Raw genomic sequence first — 22,128 nt, forward strand, 5'->3', positions numbered from 1 at the left:
ATAAGGTGGTTCCAATGCCATGTGCAACATGTGGCACCTCCTTCAACTCTATCCTCCTACGCAAAGATTTAGCAAAATGTGAGCTGTGATGACTACCCAACTATAATATCTGAAGTTCTGTTTGTCAAGGCAGACTATACGTGTTGTCTCATCTTCCTTAGTCTTTGTTTTCAACCCACACGTGAAAATGACTACTGACACGTGCAGCCTATTTCTATGCCTGCGTCCATAATGACACCCCATTTCCTTTATAGTGCACTTGTCACGACCTGACCTTAGAGAGCTTTTTTTGTGTCTCTATTTGGTTTGGTCAGGGTGTGATTTGGGTGAGCATTCTATGTTCTTTATTTCTATGTTTTGTGTTTCTATGTTTTGGCCGGGTATGGTTCTCAATCAGGGACAGCTGTCTATCGTTGTCTCTGATTGGGAATCATACTTAGGCAGCATGTTTTGCCACCTTGGGTGGTGGGAAGTTGTCTTTGTTAGTGGCACTATAGCCCTCGTAAGCTTCACGGTCGTTTTCTTTGTTTCTTGTTTTGCTGGCGACATTCATTCATATAAAGAGAAAATGTACGCTCACCACGCTGCGCTTTGGTCCACTTCTCCTTCAGACGGTCGTGACAGAACTTCCCACCACCAAAGGACCAAGCAGTGTGGCCAGGAGGAGCAGGGATCCTGGGCCCGGGAGAAGAGCGAGTGGAGGACATCTTGGACATGGGAGCAGGTTATGGCAGGGGACAAGACCCTGCCATGGAAACAGGCAGAAGTAGCGAGGGAGGAACTACAACGATACCAGGAGTCACAGCAACAAAGAAGGCACGAGAGGCAGCCCCCCAATTTATTTTTATTTTTTTTGGGGGGGGGCACGGGAAGATTGGCGGAGTCAGGTTATAGACCTGAGCCAACTCCCCGTGCTTACCGTGGCTCCAGTGCACGTTCACAGCCCAGTGCGCTATATCCCAGCTCCCCGCATCGGCCGGGCTAGAGTGGGCATCCAGCAAGGACGGATGGGCCCGGCTCAGCACCCCTGGCCTCCAGTGCGTCTCTACGGCCCAGGATATCCTGCGCCGGCTCTGCCCACTGTGTCTCCTGTCCGTCTCCACAGCCCAGTACGTCCTGTGCCAGCACCCTGCAGTTGCCGGGCTAGGGTGAGCATCCAGCCACGGGTTGTGCCAGCTCTGCGCTCCAGACCTCCGGTGCGGCTCCACGCACCAGGCCTCCAGGTTGTCTCTCCAGCCTGGTGAGTCCTGTGCCCGCTGCATGAACGAAGCCTCCAATGATGATCCATGGCACGAAGCCTCCAGTGATGACCCATGGCACGCAGCCTCCAGTGATGATCCATGGCACGCAGCCTCCAACGACGGCCTTCAGCGACGGTCCCCAGTCCGGGGCCGGCAGCGAGGGTCCTCAGTCCGGGGCCAGCGGCGAGGGTCCCCAGTCCGGGGTCGGCGACGAGGATCCCCGCACCAGGGGCGCCACCAAAGTGGGGTGAGCGGTGTCTACATCCTGCACTAGCGCCGCCACCGCGGAGAGATGCCCACCCGGACCCTCCCCTATAGGTTCAGGTTTTGCGGCCGGAGCCTTATACAGGAAACAGAGGGTGCCATTTGAGACAAATCCTATCTTATTGTTATGATCTGGTGGCACACTGTGAAGAACGATCAAACGAGTGTGATTAAAGTCTAAATAATGAATCACTTCACAAGATGAATTAGTATGTGCAGAATGGATGAAATTACAAGCATACGACGGTATTAACATTTGATATGGTTAAATTGAATGTTGCAATGAATTTCAAAAGAAAAACCAAATGTTCCAGGTTTGCGCTCACATCCCAAAATAGCACAAGGGACTCGGAGGGAGAAACTAGGGGAAGGATGAACATTTCTAGTTCCATTTCACTTCATATCAAATAGAACAATGAAATACTGATTCATCTATTTAAAACATGCATTTCTTGTTTCCTTGCATGCACAGACGTGTATCCGACATTGTCATTTGTAACAAGCTACCTGCTCGTGTAATAACATCATACAATAATGCATAAAACATGAGGTGTAGCCCCATATATTTGCATCTTTGAAGGATTGTTTGGTCTTGTAGAGATCGCAAAGCACTCATCTCCATATCCTCTGCTACAGAAGACCGGCTCCTCTTGGCCAGCAGAGTCTTTCATATCTCAATCTGAGCTCCACGAGATCCTTTGGATGCCAAGATCTGATTGAAGAACCCCCGATGAATGACATTTCTCCATTTTCATATTCCCAAGTCTACCGTTTTAAAGGAAAAGTGTAAAAAGCAAAACTGATCATCATGGTGACGGCGCAAGTGATACTTTGCATCCCGAAAGTCCAATATGTTGACTTGACTGCTAAAATGCTAAACATTTTGGCACTGTATCAACAGTGGACTAATGAAATAAATTCATTTTTTTGTGTGGATTTGTCCTTTAAGGCAGTGGACTTAGTGAGTAGGAATATGACAATGGATCAACTGCATCCATGAAGAGCTTTTCAATCAGATCAAGCATTCTTTTGTGCTCCCTTCTTTTGCCCGACTCAAATGCAGGCTGCAATCCAAAGATAGGCATACTTTGGATGCTGTTTTTGCTTAACTGCTGCACACCAAATCTGTTTTGAAGTCGTCTTGGGGGTGACCCACCTTGCACACAGTGCAGTTATTTGTTTAGAATATTCAGTAAGAACAAACAAAGAGGTTTTTCTTTATTGTCACTATCATGGAATGCTACTCCAATGAACTAATTCCATTCACAAAGTCAGCCTCATGACTTGGCACATGGCTTCCTCAACCGCTGAACTGCTCTTTGCATAGTAATGGTTTTCGATGTTGTTCAATACGAACTTGGAACTTTCGGATAAGAAATATCTTGAGGACCAAGGCCCATAATCACAAAGTCTCAGAGACTGAGAAGGAATCAGTTCTGCCTTAAAGATCGTAACAAATATGAGGGGGAAGCTGATCCTAGATCAGCACTCCTACTCTGATGTGAATATGGGCACCCAAATGTTTACCCTAAACAGTTTGTTGGCCCTTGCTGCTATTAATAACTGAAATCAATTACTTTTATGAGTATATCCCAAAGCAATAATACACAAGTCTCTGTGTCTATTTAATCCATTGCTTTCATTTTCTCAGGTGTTTTATCACATTAACGATGACTGTCTCAATCCCTAAAAGGAAAGACATAACTGCTTTATGCTTTTTTTCTTCTCATTGAGCTTCAACCAGTGGGCTTGTCAGCCAGTAAGCAGATGAAAAAAAAAGAAAAGCTTTATTATAACATTCTAAAATGAGGTCATTCCATACAATGTCTGTTTTTAAAACTCCCCCTGTTGAGGGACACTCGTCTGATAAAATCCTGTATAGAAAACCAACTGACGTTGAAGATGAATGGGGGTTCACGGTCCCTCTTCTGCCCTCCCCAGCACAATGTGAAGACGAACCTGAGAAACATGTTAGCTACCCTCTCTCCCCCCCTCCCTCACTTGCTCTCGCTTCCCTCTCGGTTTCTCTCCCCCTCACTTTGTCTCTGGCAGAATGAGAGTTGAAAGGTCAATAGGGAGGGATAAAATAATAGTTATTGGCAGTAGATGTAGAGACTGCTAATTTCCTAGGAGAGTTAGGAGCCATTGGGGCCCTTCTAGTCACAAGCACTCAGGTGGACTGGCATTACAGGTGGAAGAGTAAGCTCTGATATCACCGTTATTGGCTATAGTGCTTTTCCTAGGCAGGCAGTGGCTGGATCATGAAGCTAAACCGGTGGTGATTGGTTGCCCAGATGAGACATAGCCAATAGGCTGCTCCTGGGCGGACCAAGCACCTCTCTCTGTGTCTGCTCACCAGCGTAGTCATAGACCTTGAGGGGGAGGATGAATGCTAGCAGAAGAGAAGAGAAAGCGCTATTATGTCACAACAAAAGGACAATATGCTTTGTGAATAGCAACGGTACATTGATGGACTTTTCAGTGTATTTCACAGAAACACAATTGAAAATGCATGTTGAATGTTGAATGCCCACTTGGTAACTCCATGTGCATTTTACAACAATACTGGTGAACACTGTATATGCATTGAGCTACTACCATTTACCACAATTATTAGATACAAAGAAAATGCATTTCCAACCGCAAAATATAATTCCTTTAGACTGTGGCAAATGGCAATGGCCATTATGTACCAATCATACCCTGAACTCACTACATTTTCTCAGACATGATGTTCTAACACCATCACACTTATTGCGTAAGTACACACACATAATGTACAGACACACACATGCATATACACAGAGTGTACAAAACACCTTCCTAATATTGAGTTGCACCCCCTTTTGCCCTCAGAACAGCCTCAATTCGCCTCCTCCCCTTTATCTACACTGATTTAAGTGGATTTCACAAGTCGACATCAATAAAGGATTGTAGCTTTCACCTGGATTCACCTGGTCTGTCTAAGTCATGGTCCTCATGCATTGTACACTCAGTGTATATTCACACACACACACACACACACTTCAGGGCATGAGGGGGTAAATTACTTGTAAAATGGCTGAGTGATGAGGAGCAGAAGAGGAAAAGCCTCAGAGATTAGCCCAAGTTGAGGATGAAAGGCCAGGGATGCATGGAGGCCGGGAGGAGGAAGAAGGTTAGCGGACGGAAGGATACTACAGCAGTGAAATCCTATTTCAACAGCCTGAGGGAGGTGAGGGAACAGGGCTCTGCATTAGCGCTCAGTAACTCTACTCCTGTGTTCAGTCGTTTCAGGGGTTCTCTCAGGGAAGAAGAAAACATGTGAATTCCAGCAGCACTGCTGAGGCAAACATGAGTGAAGATGAAAGGGCTGAAGATTTCTCTCGCCATCTTTATTGGATTACACATCCAAGCTGGGAAAAGTGTCTTTGGCATTTCAATAGGCCCCGCTCGAAGACGAGTGGCAAAAGGTATGAACGCGGGGAAAAGAAGGGAGAATCCAACAGCTTCATCTCCAGTTGGTTAAGAAAGCTGTTCAAGGACATTAAGACTCAGAGACTGATACATCTTTACCTAGAATGACTGTGTTGGACTCGGGTCAAAAGTAGTGCACTATGTAGAGAATAGAGTGCCATTTGGGATGCACACCGTATCACAATAGAAGCCTTCAAACTGATCGGCAACGAGTTGCTTACAATACCAACCTATGTAAAAGGTTGAGACAAAAAAAAATGACATCTCAATATGTTCAATTCAACCATTATTCTCAGCCGTTCTCATTACTTGGCCAAAGCAAAAATGTCAATATTTGACTAACAACAACTTGATCACAAGTTCCAAGTAACAATCAAATTCAGCATCATTGCATAATTTGGATCAGCATTGTGATCATTGTGATTAGCATCATTACATTGCTCTGATTGGGCTAAATGGTGGAAATAGGGGGTAAAAAGAAGGGGTGAATTGGAGGTTCTCAGTCCTGAGCAGGAAGCAGATGGAGCTCAGTCATAGGCCGGCAGGCTGAACATCTCTGGTTTGAAGTCCTCCATGGTCCTCAGGACCAGTGTGACCTCCTGGGTAAGGCCTCGGTCCAGTTTGTCATCAGGGATCATTACCACCTGCATCACAGCCGCTAGGCCGGCCTTAACACCTATAGGAGCATCCTCAAACACCAGGAAACAAGACAAGCAGGTGCTGGATGTCAAACAGTGTTAAATAAAAAGTGAAAGGAGACAAAAGGATTTTTAAATTCACATGGGGGCATAATGGAGTGAACAATGGTTCATGTAATTCTGCTATACAGTCAATTATGTATTATAACCTTGTGTGTCCACTACAGGAGGTTGAAGGCAAAATACCAGCAGTTATCCATTTAAAAAAAAAGAGGAAGTAAGACAAGGTTTATGGTGCCTTATTATGCAACCACAACATACAACAGTACAGTCTATTGACACAGCACAAAGCACAATGTTTTGGACTGAGAAGCCTATGTCTATGACCTGCAACTCAGTGTCTGGTGGAGAAAACAGAGCAGAGGAAGGCTGTCATACTGAAGAACTCGTGTTGAGGTGAGGTGACCCACAGTATGATTCTGGCTGTTACTTTTGCGTCACAGATGCATGAATAGAGGCAGCATACGAATGAAAAGCCAATATGGAAGCCGTGTTGAGAAGAATGGACAAAGAACTGAGTGACCAGAGCTTCCTTTTTATTCATTGGGAACTTCCGACATCCTGCGCTTTTTGAACCTCAATAGCTATGCTTCCTGGCTTTTCAAACAAAACACCCCCTCCAAAGACGTCTCCCGCCACTACCTAATTCAAGGTTCAATCAATCCCTATAATTTGAATGAGTGCACAAAAAGAATCACACAGTTGCACTATTTTCTGCAATGTTCTTTCTTCTACATGATTTCCCTCCGATTTGCCTTTGACTTACCACACACACTAATAGTGACAGACAATGTAATTTAATTGTACCAGATTGACCTAGCAGCTTCGGAAATGCCCTAAATGCCCTGACTACCAGTCAGTCTCTTCTCTAATTCTTAAATGGAACTAAAATAACTTTAAATGGTTCCCAGGTGGAACAATAGAAGCCGACTCGAGGACTCTAGAAGATTTGACTAATTGACTCTTGCCTAGAAGTAGCCTAGGAGAGGGACAATAAGTATGGAAACACAGAGCAGCAAGGCTACCGAGGGGCCCTCGCTAGGTAATGCCCCTTAATTGGGAGCAACTAAGACTCTGAATTAGGCAACGAGCCAGGCAAATTAACCTTAAATCAGTGTTCAATGGCTGCATTGTAATGGACGAGAGGGAAACAGGACTCAAATGCACTGCATTAGGCTCAGGAGGAAGGCACATAGTCTGAGTGCCAGTCTGTTTGTGCTATCATGCCAACTCCTTGTCACTCATTGTCATGCCAAACATGTTTGGCTTGACAATGAGCAATGGAGTTTGCAAGGACACAAGCAGATCTGTGACCAGGCTACAAGTCACAGCAGCAAAGAGAGATTGGGGTGGTGATTTGCCTTATAAAGGGTCAAGGGTCTTTTCTCCCTCTCATTGTTAAGAAGTTTACTTCAAAAATCTATATTTTATTGTTGAACTACAGGCCTGCTATTCCATGCATTGGGAACAGTGAACGGAGAACAGACAGAGAACCCAAAGTCGTTCACCATGCAGGCCTCCAACAGCCAGCCCCATGGAAGATTAACAACCAGTCCCGAGGCATACACCCAAACACATGCAACATTCATCAGAACCAATTTAATCTGTATTCACAGTGTACCCAAGGCAGTCAATGCCACAACACAAGAAGAGAGGAGGGGGAGACTCAGTGTGTGTGTGTGGATACTTTCCAAATGACACCCTATTCCCTACATAGTGCACTGCTTTTGACCAGGCTCTTCTCAAAAGTAGTGCACTACGTAGGGAATGGGATGCCATTAGGGACGCACATCAGACTACAGTGGCTGGTGCCAAGACTACTGTGAATAGCCAGCTCAGCAGCACGTCACACACACTCCCTTTACAACGGTATATTACGGGGAGATGACAGGACACAGCGTAGTGTTGTTATGGAGCAGATCCAGGGCCTGCTTGGCAGCCAGCAGCAGCTACTTCAGCAGAACGGACCAGGACGTTTAATAGTTTACAGGACTATCACGGGACACTTAGAACAAGGAGAGAAAAGTTTCCCTCAGAGAGACTGGAACTGGAGAATGTTATTTGACTGAGTCATAAGTATGTACACTACTGTTTAAAAGTTTCGGGCCACTTAAAAATGTCCTCGTTTTTGAAAGAAAAGCTCAATTTTCGTCCATCAAAATAGCATCAAATTGATCTGAAATGCAGTTTAGACATTTGTTAATGTTGTAAATGACAATTGTAGATGGAAACGGCAGATCTTTTATGGAATATCTACATATGTGTACAGAGGCCCATTATCAGCAACTATCACTCCTGTGTTCCAATGGCACGTTGTGTTAGCTAATCAAAGTTTGACATTTTAAAAGGCTAATTGATCATTAGAAAACCCCTTTGCAATTATGTTAGCACAGCTGAAAACTGTTGTGCTGATTAAAGAAGCATCAGCATTTCTGGGTTCGATTGCAGGCTCAAAATGGCCAGAAACAAAGAACTTTCTTCTGAAACTTCTTGTTCTGAGAAATGAAGGTTATTCCATGCGAGAAATTGCCAAGAAACTGAAGATCTCGTAAAACGCTGTGTACTACTCCCTTCACAGAACAGCGCAAACTGGCTCTAAACAGAATAGAAAGAGGAGTGGGAGGCCCTTGTGCACAACTGAGCAAGAGGACAAGTACATTAGAGTGTCTAGCTTGAGAAACAGACGCCTCACAAGTCCAACTGGCAGCTTCCTTAAATAGTACCCGCAAAACACCAGTCTCAACGTTAACAGTGAAGATGCCACTCCGGGATGCTGGAAAAAGCCATATATTTTCTTACAAAGAAAAATACATATCTCAGACTGGCCAATTAAAAGTAAAGATTAAGATGTGCAAAAGAACACAGACACTGGACAGAGGAAGATTGGAAAAAAGTATTATGGACAGACAAATCTAAGTTTGAGGTGTTCGGATCACAAAGAAGAACATTCTTGAGATGCAGAAAAAAGGAAAAGATGCTGGAAGGGGGCTTGATGCCATTTGTCAAGCATTGTGAAGGCAATGTGATGTCTGGGGGTGCTGTGGTGGTGGTAAAGTGGGAGATTTGAACAGGGTAAAAGGGATCTTGAAGAAGGTCTATCACTCCATTTTGCAACGCCATGTGGACGGCACTTAATTGGAGCCAATTTCCTCCTACAACAGGACAATGACCCAAAGCACAGCTCCAAACTATGGAATAACTATTTAGGGAAGAAGCAGTCAGCTGGTATGTCTATAATGGAGGGGCCAGGATAGTCACCGGTTCTTAACCCTATTGAGCTTTTGTGGGAGCAGCTTGACCGTATGGTATGTAAGTGCCCATCAAGCCAATCCAACTTGTGGGAGGTGCTTCAGGAAGCATGGGGTGAAATCTTTTCAGACACCATTTTTATTTCCATTAAGAATTATTTTTAACCTTGTCAAAGTCTTGACTATATTTGCAACTCATTTCATGTGTTTTCATGGAAAACAAGGACATTTCTAAGTGACCCCAAACTTTTGAACGGTAGTGTATGTTATGTGATTTAATCAGATACACTATACATACACACAAAAGTATGTGGACAACCCTTCAAATGAGTGGATTCTGCTATTTCAGCCACACCCATTACGGACAGGTGTATAAAATCACACAGTCATGCAATCTCTACAGACAAACATTAGCAGTAGAATGGCCTTACGGAAGAGCTCAGTGACTTTTTTTGGCACTATTATAGGAAGCCACCTTTCCAAGTCAGTTCGACAAAGTGCTGCCCTGCTAAAGCTGTCCCGGTCAACTGCAAGTGCTGTTATTGCGAAGTGGAAATGTCTAGGAGAAACAACGGCTCAGCCGCGAAGTGATAGGCCACACAAGCTCACAGAACAGGACCACTGAGTACAATTTTTTTTTGTCTGTCCTCGGTTGCAACACTCACTACCGAGTTCCAAGCTGCCTGTGGAAGCAACGTCAGCACAAGAACTGCTCGTCAAGAGCTCCATGAAATGGGTTTCCATGGCCGAGCAGCCACACATAAGCCTAAGATCACCATGCGCAATGCCAAGCGTTGGCTGGAATGGTGTAAAGCTCGGCACCATTGAACTCTGGAGCAGTGGAAACGCATTCTCTGGAGTGATGAATCACGTTTCACCATCTGGCAGTCCGGTGGATTAATCTGGGTTTGGCGGATGTTAGGAGAACGATACCTGCTTAAATGCATAGTACCAACTGTAAAATTTGGTGGAGGAAGAATAATGCTCTGGGGCTGTTTTCCCTTTAGTTCCAGTGAAGGGAAATCCTAACGCTACAGCATTCAATGATATTTTAGACGATTATGTGCTTCCAACTTTGTGGCAACAGTTTGGGGAAGGGGGGGGCACCGACTCCATATTAACACCTATGATTTTGGAATGAGATGTTCGACGAGTATGTCCACATACTTTTGGTCATGTAGTGTATGCATGTTGTATGATGGAATCATATGTACTGTGTGTTATGGCAGATGAGTGTGTAGGCATGCTGCTAGACAGTAGGCACATGCTACTGTAAACAGAGAGCAGGGTCTGGATCTGTCACAGACTTGACCTGGCAGCATGGTCAGTCCCTGGGGAATCCTCCTTAGATGAGCCATTCGGCCCAGATGGAGAAGCAGAGAACCGTAGGTCACAGTCGCCATACGCACTCAACCTAGACATGGACCAGGGAAACTAGGAAATAAAGCTGGGTTTACCAAATCTACACACAGATGAATGAGGATAGGAAGGTATAGTGGAGCTCAAAAGTTATTTCACAGAAAACACATTAAGACTTTCATCATTCATGTAGAGAAGAGCACTCAACATGCTCGGCACTGACACAAATGACTTATGATTGGATGAAAGAAATTGGTAGTAAGAAGCGGTTTTGTTAGATCACCGTTGATCAAAACCTATTGCTGAAAGAAAAAAAACACTGAAGTTTGATGGATTTGCATCCTCTCAATCATGAATAGATAGTTACCCATCTAATAGAACACAGAGTTGTTTTATTTTATCGAAACCTCTCTAATGCAAATTCAGTGGAGTGCGGTGTACTGCAGGGCAGCCGGCTTGGGCCATTGTTTTCCGTTTCTATTAAACGACCTTCCACAGAATATACACTGAGTGTACTGTCACGTACGCCTCTCGGAGGGGGGAACGCAACACCCTGCTACAACTCAATTGCCCGTGGAGTGAAAAAGGTATGTGATTGTAGGTGCGGGTAAGGATGACAGAGGGAGAGAATATTACCGTTTACAGGGAATTTATTCTTCCTTCACACGGCAAGGTGGGGAAACGGGGCTGGAAGGAACCAAAGCAAAGAAAGTTAATGTTCCCTCTCTCCTACCACCTGGCACACTAACCAAAATACAGGGGGTGGTTTGCCCAGGTCTTACCTAGTGTGCATAGACAGAGTAAATACTACAGGCCTCTTGCCTAAACACTCCTAAGGTGACTTCCCCCCCTGAGAACAAATGAAACAGAATAATTCAAATTTAGTGAACAATTTCAAATAATCCAAAAACACTAGGTACTATGGTATACACATACCTCTACAGGAACAGCTACAAAACACTTTCAACACATTTACCAGACCAAAAACCAACACAGCATATACAAAGAAGCTTTCTCACCTAACAAAGGAACACAAGCTGTCAAAAGCGTTCCACAGGGATGCTGGCTTGTGACTCCAATGACCTTTGGAGTGCCCACACACAATCCATGCCCACACACAATCCACACAATCCATGTCTCCATGTCTCAACTGTCTCAAGGCTTAAGAATCCTTCTTTAACCTGTCTCCTCCCCTTCATCTACACTGATTAAGGTTGATTTAACAAGTGACATCAATGAGGGATCATACTGTAGCTTTCACCTGGATTCACTTGGTCAGTCTGTCATGGAAAGAGCAGGTGTTCCTAATGTTTTGTACACTCAGTGCATGTCGGCTACGACAGTAAATGAATTGACACCCTTAACATAGAGCTCCAGTCAGTTTTAGAATGGGTAACTAGCAATAGGCTGGTGCTAAATATAAAAAAATAAAAAATACAAGTATTGTTTTTGGGACAAATCACTCACTCAACCCTAAAGCTCCTCCAGATCTATTATTGAATAATGTGGCGATTGAGCAACTTAGAGACTAAACTTCTGGCTGTAACCCTAGATAGCAAGCTACAGTATCATGGTAAAATCATATGGACTCAATGGTTACTAAAACATGATGAGGTGTTGCTCTGCTTTCTTGACACCTCAGTCGACCAGACAGGTCCTACAGGCCTTTGTCGCACCGGGACTACGGCCCAGTCGTGGGGTCGTGTGCGGCAAAGAGGGACATAGGTCAATGACAGTCGGGCCAGAACATAGCAGCACGTAATTGCATGTAGATGTACACAGATGGCGATTGTCAGTGACATGCATGTCAATCTCTCCTAGCTCCAAGTAGAGGAGAGACGGACTGCATCTCTATCGGTCTTTGTGCGAGATATCGATGTGTTGAAGGTTACTGAACTGTCTGTTCAAGCAGTCAGCACACAGTTCGGACACTCATCGGTACAACACGAGACACACAACCAGGTCTCTTCACAGTCACCAGGTCCAAAACACAGGCTGGGATAACGCACACTATTAATTGAGCCATGACAACATGGAGCTAGCTCTCTGCCACCTCCGGTAACTCAAGAAAGCAATAAAAACAGATTTTAAAAATATTTAAAAAACAGATAAAAGAACACCTTACGGCACAACGGGGACTGTGAAGAGAGCCATTTTGCTATATTTTGTATTGTAATTTGCACTGTGTTGTGTATTGAATGATGTAGGTGGGTGGCTTTGCACAAGCCACGGCTTGTCTGAGTCAGAATGGCTCATAGGGCAGGAGACATCTCCTGTTCCTGAAGCATGAGACAGAGGCAGATTATGTATATTATGTATTTCAGTTGTGTTTTTTTTCCCTCCTGTATGGATCCCAATAAATACTACTAAATACTACCTTTACTGTGTCATTTTCTATTTTATTGTGTCATTTTTTATGTCATTTTGTGTCATTTTTATGTTCCTGGAAGGACACATCAAGGGAGATAAAAAAAAAAAAACGTATTTTGAATGGAATTTTGACACACAGTTGTTTGACAGTGATCCATTCAACAAATCATTTTCCTTTTTCCTCAGGTGTTATATCCTAAAGAGGCTGATCCTCTGCTCCAACATATTACTTCCCTTGTCGCTTTTGTCAACGTCTGACACGACAAGGCAAACCAACTATGTCAACACCAGAGTGCCTGTGTGTCTGTTAACTTTCGCACGGCTTTAAGACGGGGCTTGTCACAGTCACACAGCCATTCACTGAAATAACAGCGCCTGTACAGTCTCTTTCCCTTCAATATTTAACCAGAGCAGTTGATGTTTTGTTTATGTCGGGTAAATAAAACAGTCCTTCTGCCTCGTCTTGCTCCGACACCAATCTGGTCTGAGCTTAATGCAATTAAGGGAGGTAGTGCGTGCGTTCATACATCAAACAGTCGGTCTCAGACTGATGCATTCTCAAACTTGATGAACGGTACCGTAGCAAGAAAATACCTGAAACTAACACATCACACAGTGAGGAGTTGTGCGAGTGTGTATATTCGAGCCGGCAACGTGGGTTGTTGAGTGAGGGAAGAGACAGTGATAGATTGACTGCTACCTCTTCTAAACCATCTAAGCCCAGGGCAGGCTGACTACAGGGATGTGTAACGTTTCATCATCTGTGTTATGGGGTACTTTGTTATACACAGGAAACAGGAAATGCAGGCCATCGTTTAAAAAATCTGGAGGTCATGGAGGTTTGCGTCCTAAATGGCGCCCCTTTACCCTTTACCCTTTCCCTTTACGGTGCCCAGCTTTTGACCAGGGTCCATAGGGCTCTGTGGTGCACTCAAAAGTTGTGCACTATAAAGGGAATAGGGTGTCATTTGGGATGCAACCCTGGAGGACACAGTATAAACGCATAACAGGGCAATCCATTGGCCTCCAGAGGGCTGCGTTCACAAGGCTAATGAGTGGTTTGGTCAACCATGAGGAAAATCACATGGAGAGGTCAGTCAGATGTTCATCATTTTAGGACGGATGGCAGACAAGTGCGGAATAGCTTTCATTTGGTGTCTGAGGAGTGAGGACCCGTTTTCATCTTTTACTCAGAAAAATACTAGATTTAGAATAGTCTCCTCTAACAGCATTGTGTTTGCTGAGCGCCCGGAATCGGTTGAGAGAGATTAGGTTTTGAAAGACTTAGGATACATGCAGGCTATGGAATAGGTAGACTTCATAAATAACCCTAGGTAAGGGTCACATTATCTAGGAATGGCGGAAATAGAAGGTCAAGATAAAGACATACCTATTGATGATTGAGTGAAGTCAATTCTCTCACGCACCATCCTTCCACAACTACCTTCCAGATAAGAAAATCATTAGCAAACCATGATATTTCAGCGAACTAGACCCCCAGGAAATAGCCTTTAACTTGTATAACGGCTGTGACAGTGACACTCCCCGGGAGCTCATAAAAATCCCCATTGACCGAGTGTCTGTCCATAAATCTTACATCTCCATGCCAGTGTTGGCATTTCTTTCCAACAGAATAAAAGGAGTAATCAATACTGTTAAATCTCCTCATAAACTCAGACAGACCCGCTGACAATGTATTCTCCCCGTTCCTGATTTGGCGTGGACAGAAAAGGACCCAACAGGCTCAGTGAAAAACGAACACGGAAGTCTGTGTTCAGAAAGGACTTTAACAAATCAAATAATATTGTGCATCTGAAATGAATGTGAGTTCGCAGGGTTTTAGGCCACTAAAATGTGGCGCTAGACTTAAAAACCTAAACAAGCACATTACTGCTGAGTATAGGGCAAGCGGAATTACATCTACTGCTATTAAGAACAGACCTTCTGACCACTTAAAGCACCACTGTGTCCATAATATTTTTTGCAGAGAACTTCAAAGCTCAAGTATTGAATATTTCATAGAGCTGGTATTAAAAAAACACTCCTGTTTTTAAAAACATTTTTACTCACAGCGAGGCCCTACCTTCTCCGTCAAAGCACATGGGACTGTCTGTTCATAAGGAACATCATTAGGGCTGTAGAATAGCACAGCCTTCACTATTCAGATAGATAGATCAAGCCTGTTTTAGTCCCTGACCATTTCAATCCACCAGCACCAAACACACTGGGCACCACAAACGCATCACAGTTCGCACTGTGATAGCTAAATTGAAGAATACAATTTTTAAAAATGGACTATGTGGTTGAGAAATATTGAATAAGTTGTCTATTTTGGGATTATAGCAGCAGTTACAATTTATTATGTGGTTGGTGCATCTGCACTGCAGAGAGGCCCACTGGGTCCCGATAGTTGAAATGCCCATAAAATACGGGGGTGTAGCCGAGGCGACTGGTTGTCCCTAAATCAGCGTTGTGTTGTTGTTGTTGTTGTAATATCATTATCTAGGCTAGGTACAGATCCAAGCTCTGGAGTCAATACGGTCTCTGTACTGACTCTTTACACCCTCTGTGTGAGCCTCTCTGTGACTTAGTCCCAAATGGCACCCTATTCCCTACACAGTGCACTAATTTTGACCAGAGCCCTATGGCCCCTCGTCAAAAGTACTGCATGAAGAGGGAATATATTGTCATTTGGGATGTAAGTGGGTCTTTTCTGAAACCTATTGTCGCCTCACTGTTTTTAAATAAGGTTGGTTGGGTTTATTTTACTATAGTCTACACAGGGTTATTAGACTCAGTAGGACTGTGAAGACATTGGCCTTTAAGTAAGGCACGACTCTTTCCCATGCACATAATTCAGTATCTAACTCAACTACCTACAACAGTTAAACAATAGTCTCTCTTTCAATATCTTTAAGATGATCCATGCTATAATGGGCCTATTTCATTTTACACAAGTTCATTTCATGTCCTAATTGTACCGTTTTTGGTGCTATAAACCTTTCCTTGGTGTAAGGTCATTTATGATTAATGGTAGGGGAATTACTTTTCTCCCTGCCTTTCAATGTATGTCCCAAATTGCACCCTACTTCATTAATCTTAGTTGGTAGGCTGAGCACACACACCTTTAGTGAAAACCTTTTCTCTATCTCCCTCGGCCTCCCTCCCTTTCTCCCTCACTCTCTCTATGTCATAGTATTTTTTAGTGCTGGGGAGAAAGTGAAAAATGGAGGAGGTGGAGGACTATTTCCTTGCCTTTGGTCACCATAGAGACAGAGTACTGGGCTGGGCACATTACTCACTTGTGAGAGGGTTTTAAGCAGTCTGCCAGGCGTATTACCTGCAGTGTTGCATAGCATCATCAGAGCCCTCAAAATGCCTCACGTCACTTCATGCCTGTATTCCAAGAAAACCTTCCTCCCAATAACGTTAATATAAACAGCAACCTTTAAAGCACCAGAAGAAAAATGCATCCTGAGAAATGGATTGAAATTTCACTGCATGACTGTTATTGAACATGTACAGTTGTAGGGAAAGCTTAAAATAATGGTTCCATTTTAGAGGTAAAAAGGACAACAACAAAAATACAACTCAAATGTATCACCTAAGCCCGTCTTCGCTGCAGTTTCTGTGAAATGCCTCACTACAATGAATTCAACTCATTGTAAATTCATCACTGCTTCTACTAATCTGGGGGTAGGAGAGACGCTGCGAACACAATGTTAATACACCTTCCCCTTTTTCTTTTCCTTGCATTCTGTCTTTCTGTCTCCTCCTTGCGATCCTGAACCGCAATCCTGAACCCTCCCTCCCTATTTCTCTCTCTCCCTCTGTGCTTAGGCAAAACTGTCACGGAGAGAGGAGCCAGGGTGTGATGCATCATCATTCGTTATTCCACTAAACCGATTCCCCTCTCAGCCGCAGTTCCATATCTCATCAAGAAAAACGTCCTAACTGGGTATGTTTGGAAGCCTCCAAGATTAAAAAAAGCAGGCCGACAAGTATTGAAGGGTACTGCTGCAGCAGATCCATTTGCAGAGAAATCTACAGCCCTGCACCTGTTAGGGAGATTCATTTACCTCAAAAAGGAAAACAAATCCAAAGCTATTAACCTCTCTTTTCGGGTTCCCATTTTCCGTTTTCCGTTTGATAGCGCTCTGTAAAACTAACTGAATGTAGTCTTCTAACCCTAATGATTGTAGACCTATTTCATGGGTGGGTTTGCTAAAACAGGCATGGAAGGAAGGTGATTAAACATGGTTGTGGCTGCATCCCAAGTAGCACCTCATTCCCTGTATAGTGCACTACATTTGACGAGTGCACTATGGGCCCTGGTCAAATGTAGTGCACTATAAAAGGGAATAGGGTGCCATTCGGGAATGTACACAGTGTGATTCCTCAGTGTTGTGGGAGTGTTGGGGGTATTTTCATGGCTGGTGTTGACAACACAGATCTGTTACTTACAGCTACCCTTAATAAGCCAAAACATTGGCATTGAAAATGGAAATGAATGAGAGAGTATGAAGTCGGTTATAGGCTTAATCATTTCCCTCACTTTCTGGATGTGTAAATAAATAAAATTCCATAGGTTCTTATAAATAGAAGCTAAAATTTCGATAGCCTAGTTTGGATCTGCTACAGTCGATCAGTCAGTTAGTCAGTGTCTAGATAATAATTCCTTTAACATGTCTTAAGAACAGGTGATAGCTGGGGCATTGAAGCATGACAGGATGACATTAGCCTTGGTAACCTTCCTAACAACAGAATTGGTTATGGGCTTAAGAGGTAACCCACTTTCTTGGAGGTACTGTATAAACGCAATTCCACAGGTTCCAATAAAAACTATTTAGTTTATCTGGTCAATGATTAGCCTACGAATGAATATACTAAGTAACAAATGAAAAACAACGGAATTGGTGTACAACTTTTAGGGGTTGCTCTTTTTCAGCGTTATAAGTTGTGCCAGCCTACTGTCCACTACCCTGTCCCTTTTCCTATAATTTATAGCATCTGAGCCATGATTGGTAAGAATTGGTGACCTTCGGGCTGCTTTCCCCCTCCAACATTACTAGGTGTGTATGAGAGTATCTTAGAGTGTCTACTGGTCTGTCTCTCTTATTGTGGCTGGTTATTTTATGCTTAGCTTATTTATTCATGAGGCAAGTATAGGTCTACTCCACTACCCACTGTAGGCTACTGTCCCTATTACCGTGCCTGGAGGCACAGGAGGAGTGAACCTGTTGGCACACACCAAGAAGGAGTCAGGCTGAGGTTAGCTGTTTTTCACATTGGGGTCATCCCCAAGGATGATGTGGCTGAACAAGTCAAAAAAGGCTTTGTGATGACTGGTCTTCATCTCAAACGTCAGGCCTGCTGAGCTTGTCACTATGGCGATGGGCACCTTGTGTTTACAGAGATGGTGGATGAGCTTCTCCACTCCTGGTTACCAGTTAAAGTTTGGACACACCTACTCATTCAAGGGTTTCTCTTTATTTGTACAATTTCTACATAGTAGAATAATAGTGAAGACATCAACACTATGAAATAACACATATGGAATCATGTACAGCTGTGGCCTCAAGTTTTGAGAATGACACAAATATTAATTTCCACAAAGTTTGCTGCTTCAGTGTCTTTAGATATTTTTGTCAGATGTTACTATAGAATACTGAAGTATAATTACAAGCATTTCATAAGTGTCAAAGGCATGTATTGACAATTACATGAAGTTGATGCAAAGAGTCAATATTTGCAGTGTTGACCCTTCTATTTCAAGACCTCTGCAATCCACCCTGACATGCTGTCAATTAACTTCTGGGCCACATCCTGACTGATGGCAGCCCATTCTTACATAATCAATGCTTGGAGTTTGTCAGAATTTGTGAGTTTTTGTTTGTCCACCTGCCTCTTGAGGATTGACCACAAGTTCTCAATGTGATTAAGGTCTGGGGAGTTTCCTGGCCATGGACCCAAAATATCAATGTTTTGTTCCCGGAGCCACTTGGTTATCAGTTTTGCCTTATGGCAAGGTGCTCCATCATGCTGGAAAATGCATTGTTCATCACAAAACTGTTCCTGGATGGTTGGGAGAGGTTGCAGAATATCAGTCTGTCCCTGATGTTTTTCCTGGAGAGAAGTAGCTTCTTTGCTGCCCTTCTTGACACCAGGCCATCCTCCAAAAGTCTTCGCCTCACTGTGCGTGCAGATGCACTCACACCTGCCTGCTGCCATTCCTGAGCAAGCTCTGTACTGGTGGTGCCCCGATCCCGCAGCTGAATCAACTTTAGGAGACGGTCCTGGCGCTTGCTGGACTTTCTTGGGTGCCCTGAAGCCTTCTTCACAACAACTTAACCGCTCTCCTTGAAGTTCTTTATGATCAGATAAATGGTTGATTTAGATGCAATCTTACTGGCAGCATTATCCTTGCCTAGGAAGCCCTTTTCGTGCAAAGCAATGATGACGGCACGTGTTTCCTTGCAGGTAACCATGGTTGACAGAGGAAGAACAATGATTCCAAGCACCACCCTCCTTTTGAAGATTCCAGTCTGTTATTCGAACTCAATCAGCATGACAGAGTGATCTCCTGCTTCCAGACTGACATGATGTCAGTTGGTCCTTTTGTGGCAGGGCTGAAATACAGTGGACATTTGGGAGAGATTCAGTTCATTTGCATGGCAAAGAGGGACTTTGCAATTAATTGCAATTCATCTGATCACTCTTCATAACATTCTGGAGTATATGCAAATTTGCCATCATACAAACTGAGGCAGCAGACTTTGTGAAAATGTATATTTGTGTCATTCTCAAAACCTTTGGCCACGACTGTAGTAACCAAAAAAGTGTTAAACAAATCAAAATATATTTTATATTTGAGGTTCTTCAAAGTAGCCACCCTTTGCTTTCACACTCTTGGCATTCTCTCAACCAGCTTCATGAGAATGCATTTCAATTATCACATGTGCCTTGTTAAAAGTTAATTTGTGGAATTTATTTTCTTCTTAATGCATATACCATCCCTACCTTGTGACAAGGTAGGGATGGTATACAGAAGATAACATTATTTGGTAAAAGACCAAGTCCATATTATGGCAAGAACAGCTCAAATAAGCAAAGAGAAATGACAGTCCATCATTACTTTAAGACATGAAGGTCAGTCAATACGGAACATTTCAAGAACTTTGAACATTTCTTCTAGTGCCGTCGCAAAAACCATAAAGTACTATGATGAAATTGGCTCTCATGAGGACTGCCACAGGAAAGAAAGACCTAGAGTTACCTCTGCTGCAGAGGATCTGTTAAAGTAAACGAACCTCAGATTGCAGCCCAGATAAATGCTTCACAGAGTTCAAGTAACAGACACATCTCAACATCAACTGTTCAGAGGAGACTGCGTGAATCAGGCCTTCATGGTCAAATTGCTGCAAAGAAACCACTACTAAAGGACACCAATAAGAAGAAGAGACTTGCTTGGGCCAAGAAACACGAGCAATGGACATTAAACCGATAGAAATCTGTCCTTTGGTCTGATGAGTCCAAATTTGAGATTTGTGGTTCCACCGCTGTGTCTTTGTGAGACGGAGAGTAGGTGAACACATGATCTCTGCATGTGTGGTTCCCACCATGAAACATGGAGGAGGTGTGATGGTGTAGGGGTGTTTTGCTGGTGACACTGGCTGTGATTTATTTAGAATGCAGGGCACACTTAACCAACAGGGCTACCACAGCATTCTGCAGCGATACACCATCCTGTCTGGTTTGCGCTTTGTGGGACTATCATTTGTTTTTCAACAGGACAAAGACCTAACACACCTCCAGGCTGTGTAAGGGCTATTTGACCAAGAAGGAGAGTGTGGGAGTGCTGCATCAGATGACCTGGCCTCCGCAATCACCCGACCTCAACCCAATTGAGATGGTTTGGGATGAGTCTTAACTATTATTCTACGATGTAGAAAACAGTACAAAAAAATAAGAAAACCCCTTGAATGAGTAGGTGTGTCAATACTTTGACTGGTACTGTACAGTACACATCATTGGTTAGTCCTACACACAGTGAATACTAACAAATCCAAACAAATTGAGCCCTGTTCAAATCCAGGATCACACTCCCTCTGCCTCATGCCTTATAGCAGGGGTACTCAACTTACACTATGAAGCCCAGAGCCTGCTGATCTTCTATTCTACCTGATGAATGAAAACATGGGGTTAAAATTTGTTTGTCAATAAACTCATCAGAAACTGATATTTCATAGGTGAGAATAAATGATTTTGTTCATGTTATGGTGACTATAAAAACTTTCACAAACTACAACTATACCACACACACACACACCTTAGTTACTTTGCATCATTTGAGCTGAAGGAAGTATCCTCTCCTGTATTTTTCTAGTCTCACTGAGAAGTTCCTCTGGTGTCATTGGTAGTTCTAGGGAGTCTCATATAATGGTGGAAGCCTCCATAGCTTTCTTACCCATTCACATCCCAGGTGTATTTCTTTCCAAACCGGTTGCGTACTCTCTGGTATGACACCGTGTACAGCCTCTCTGTATCTGCAAGTTCAAAACAGTGCAAAATAAAAGTTAGATAGCTATGTTATCACCACATGTTTACCTTAAAGCTAAAATCCTTAGTTGCTAGATCAAGTTTTGGACTTATAAAGTAATGATATATACCAATTGATTCTGGAAGAATATAACTTCTCACAAGCTTAGTTCAACTGTCATACCCCATCAGAACCCAAATGATACGCTTTGTTTTACTACAATGTTTGTAAAGAACAGAAATGTAAACAAACGGTATAGCTTTAAAACATGGTTTAATCTATCATTTTGATATGGATGGTCAGTCCTTGGGCATTCAAATCTCTATGCATTTTAATGGTTACATTTACCCACACCCATCCTCCTGCTCTTTACTGAAACAGAGGCTTTTAACTAAGGATTCTAGATTTAAATCACAAAATTCAGAAGACTATGCAAGACCGCACATGGAAATGATTAGCGAGCGTTATGGTTGTAGAAAGATTATTTTACGGATAGCAAGCGTTACATGTTCATTTTGCTTCACCATGGTTAACACGCATGAATGAATGAGCCGTTACTGAATGCTAGGCCTAGGTAGCACATTCGTGTCACATTCTGTTCTGCTCGATCGTCTTAAGTGTATATAGAAAGTGTATGTGAATAACCTAATAATAATCCATCCATGTCGAAAAGAACGTGGGTCACCGGTTTAAAATTCGATTGTGTAGACAATTACAGTAGCTGCCAACACCACAACAAAATCCAATCTTGAAATCGAAGAACCAACTAGCTAGCAAGCTAACGTTCGTTATGGTTAGCAAGAAGATGGACAACTGGTACCAAAATCTCAACTATCACGTAGAAAACTAAATGTATGCTTTTATTCATTTCTAGAACATAGTGTTTACATTACACAACATCAAATGAATTTAGATTCACAAAAATTACGCTGCCGCAAATAAAAGGTGATTCT

The 22,128-nt window shown here is 43.2% G+C and overlaps 1 pseudogene; it reads right to left on the reverse strand.

The window, feature by feature from the left end:
• Positions 1–5,488: 5,488 nt before the first annotated feature.
• LOC110496921 lies at positions 5,489–21,881 on the reverse strand (annotated as a pseudogene).
• Between the last annotated feature and the right edge of the window lie 247 nt (positions 21,882–22,128).

Source organism: Oncorhynchus mykiss, chromosome 18 (genome assembly GCF_013265735.2).
Source record: "Oncorhynchus mykiss isolate Arlee chromosome 18, USDA_OmykA_1.1, whole genome shotgun sequence".
NCBI lineage: Eukaryota > Metazoa > Chordata > Actinopteri > Salmoniformes > Salmonidae > Oncorhynchus > Oncorhynchus mykiss.